The following is a 4,154-nucleotide window of genomic DNA, read 5'->3' on the forward strand; positions in this document are numbered from 1 at the left end:
GGGGGGGGGGGGGGGGGGGGTTCGGCAGCAAGCACTCTGATTGGGTGACCCACTAACAGCCACGCCCGATAGGCCGAGGAGAGGCGTTGGGATGATGACGCAGAAGAACGGCACGCTCTGCGCTCAGCTTCGATTGGGGGCGGCAGACGACTTCGGGAACGCGCTCAAGCAACGCCCCCCCCCCCCGCCAACGCAATCAGCTGAGGCGCCCGAAAGGGGCGGGCCGCCCCAAGAGCGCGCGCAGCGAGCCCCACCCCTCCGCTCGCAGACAACGCGCGGCCCAGCAGGGGGCGCCAGAGGGCACACTCCCGCGCCCGGGCTGGAAGGGCGGGAGGCGGGTTCAGCGCGAGGCCTGCCCGCGGCCGCCCGTTCCCCGCGCCCCGCCCGGCGCCTTCGCGAACTACCGGCTGCTCGGGGAGGGGAGGGAGGGTGGTAAAAACCCAGGCGCCTGGCACAAGGGAGGCTTCCGCACGTCCCTCTTCTCCCCGGTGCGAGGTGCTCGCCCAGGCTGTCCGGATGGGGCGGTCGGGGCTGCACCCCGCGTTGGAGGTAACGGAGCCTGCGGCCTTAAAAACGACGCCTGCTTCTAATTTTTTTTTTTTTAAGGGTACCCCTTTTTAGGGTAGACAGCTTAGTATAGTCTATAAAATGCCTTAAGTAACCCGGTTTCTACACTGTGGAGCAGCTAGTCAAATGTTTTCCACTGTATTATTCTGCCGGTTTGTTCAACGCAGAGCAGTAACACGACTGAAAACGCAATCCAGCTGGCGCGAAAATGACAATTGTCATGCAAAATGCATCCAAACTGTACGCCAAGTGATTCCTATGCATAATTAGAACAGGTGTTTCATGTTCGTATAGCAGATCTCTGGACTTCCGAGTCAGGCAGATGCCATTACAAATAATCCTCCGATTTTACTGCTCTGCTGGGAAAAAAACATAAATACAAGAACAACGAAAAAGAAGTCCTTTCTATTCCATTCAATAATAAGCTGTCTAAGCATACACCCTTTATCACAGGGGAGGGAAGGTGACTGCCTGCTGGGCAGGACTGCTGCATAAGCATCGAAAGTCTTTACACCTGACTATGCTTCATGATTACGGGCCAATCTTTTAAGCAGTGATATCACCAAGTCTGTAAGATGAGTAAACTGAATGGACTGATTATGTCAGAATGCAAAAATCTGCACAGTTTAGAGTTTTTATTAGATCTTATTTTCTATTGATACGTTGTAGATATTTTTCCCTAAAAATGGGGCAGAGGTCCATTTATTTACTCTGACATTACCTTTTAATACTACTGTATGCATACATCCTTATTTAAAGTATTAGACAATTCAACATGCACTAGATCAGCTTTTTGCTATCTAGTGGAGATATGACCTATATATTAATTTCTTTTACAGTCATGATTTGTATCAAATGCATTTTTTAAACATCAAATAATGTTTTTTAAATGTCTAATTCAAATTACTGTAACGAATTACACATTTGAGAGCAACAAAGGGGTAATAATTTGTCATTTAGTTACAGCACTTCTAAATTTAAAATAATTATTTATGATTTTAATATAATCACTTTACTTTTAACACAAAGGTATCATAAAGATTATTGCATCAGTCTATGAAGCTCTTGGAGACTGTATTAATGGGAGTCATATAGGCATCACAGACAGAAAGCAGCAGCACACAGTCAAATTCACCAACTACATAAAACCTTTACAAGTTCAGTCCTCCAAGAAATGCAAACCTTTCTGGTTTTAACCTGGACCTTAAAATCAACAGTCATGGGACCTGTCTTTTCAACACAGGCATTTCTTTTTTGTCTCATGAAACACAAATCAGTTTTGACTGTATTATACATCGTTTAAAAACTGCCATTTCCCTCTGACTGCTTGCACCCATAATCAAAATTGTTAGTATTTTACCCAGTTCATGGTGTCATCACTTCTGCATTTTTTCCTACAGTTACTTCAGTTTCTTTAGCCATCAAGAACGTTGGTGCCAATACTAAACCAACCATAGGGTAATTAATTATTTCTGCACACCAAAGGAAAAGTTTGTTGAGAGAAAAGGGGAAATATGTTTCTGCTTTAAAATCAGGCAGGCTTATTGAAGTATGTTGCTGGCACCTGCAGAGAACAATTTGCAGTTACACCCCTGTTTACTGCTTCAGAAATGCTGCCTGGCTGCTTCCAAACTGTTAGCACAAAGATCATGTTTTGTTATGAAAGTCAGTCTCCACAGTGGCTCGGGAGCTTACATAAACTGCAACCTAAAAGGTTGCAAACCTAAAAAGCAGAAGATGCTGCCAGAACAGAATTTAATTTTGCTGGTTAATTTACTGACAGCCTGAAAACTGCTCATTGAAGGGTACTATACTTCAGTTACAGTACATGAACCCCCAGAGAAATCTAAGCACAAAGAGCAGTGCCACACAATGGTGTTGCCATACCACGCACTGTGTCTATGATAAAACAATTCCTTACCATCTGTAGTTTGCCATATGCAGGAATTCTGATGATTTAACTATTAGCCTGTGCTGCAAAAATAAAAAAGAAAGTGGTAGAAAAGCAAGGGTGCTAATAATAACCTACTGCCAATTTTGAAACAGAATAGAGTCTACAGGCTGATACTCTGTGTTGTAGGAACGTAAGTGGGTTTCACTGTTATGTACTGAATCCTCTTAGTCTTGCTTTACTTTCTTATCTGGAAATTACATTTATATCTCCATTAGCTTTTCTGAATATAGCACCACAGCCTTGAGGCACTGGGAGCCACGCAGCATAGAACCACCAGAATTTTGAAGACGCAGGAAGAGGTGGGAGAAGAGATTAATTTGCAGGGAGAATCCAACTCTGACAAGACAAGGCCAGACCTCTGTAGTCTACATGGCAGAAACAGAACTGTTTGTACAGCACCTTGTACAATAGCATCTCAAACTCCATTGGCTTCAAGTAATAAGTAACTCACTGAGCACATTTAACTTTCATACTGAAAAACCTACACTGTTAAAACATCAAAAGAGTTTCTCTTACTCAAAAGAGAAATTTCTCACCTCAAGACACTAATCATAGCCATTCAGAAAACATCACAAGTTTGCTTTATCAACTGTCTCCATGACATTTCTTAAGATTTTATTTTTTCTTTTCTAAAAAGGAAAGCTCATATGAAACTTCACGCAATAGTTGTCCTTTAAGGCAACGGTGAAAAATGTACACAGAGCGGGTAAACTGAGCCAGAGGTTAGAAGAGGTTAGAGAATTGCATGCAGCACATAGCTATTCAGAGTGGATAACAAAATGAGATTCTTTCAGTCAAATATAACCTAGGAGAGAACGCTGTAAAATGAGAATTTGCTCTTTGCTCGTTTCTGCCAACTTTCAGCACATGCTAGTCCAACGTTACGCCTCTGCAGAGCAAAAGAGAACCGTGCTGTTCTATAAATTAGCCAAGGGTGGACCTCTGTTCTTGGGCAGACCCCTCGTGATTCCAGCGACAAACAGCCAGCACTGTGGAGCCAAGACCAAAGTATCTAGATAGCTCCCAAGTTATTTCCGTGTAGAACAGCTCATGTTTCGGCAGCGCATTTTTGCTCTACAAATTAAAATGTGTCAAAGACGTCAGAAAGTTACACAAATTACCACGCAAAAAAGTGCCTCGGGATACAGCAGTCTTTAAACGCGCGCAGCTGGGAGGTACAGCAAGGCATACCCACTCCCCAAGCTAAATGGCATCGTTATGTCAGAATTCCGCACCACTTCGGTACCTTTAAGTCAGAAAACCCCACAGTCACCCTTCCAAGCGCAAGCTTAATTAAGCCCAAGAGGTGGATTTCCTACCTCAGAGGTTACAACCAGAGTACGGCCCTTAGCCCGAGCCCTCCCGCCGCCCGGCCGCCCCCGCCCGGCCGCTCCCGCCCGGTTCTCGGCGGCCGGAGCAGCCGCTTATCGCCGTACCGTCGGTCGCAGCCTCGCGGTTTGGGAGCGCGGAGGGCTCCCCGCAGCCGTAGCGAGGCCTCCCCGCCGGCAGCCGCTCTCCCGGCTCCCGCCCGAGTTCTGTTTCCAGTCAGCCTTCACCCTGCGCCACCGCCGAACCTTCCCGCCCCGGCCCCGCACGACTCTACCCACATGGCGCCTCAGGCCGGCCCTACGGC

The sequence above is a fragment of the Haliaeetus leucocephalus genome, unplaced genomic scaffold, assembly GCF_000737465.1.
Source record: "Haliaeetus leucocephalus isolate CR32 unplaced genomic scaffold, Haliaeetus_leucocephalus-4.0 Scaffold162, whole genome shotgun sequence".
NCBI classification, from domain to species: Eukaryota; Metazoa; Chordata; class Aves; order Accipitriformes; family Accipitridae; genus Haliaeetus; species Haliaeetus leucocephalus.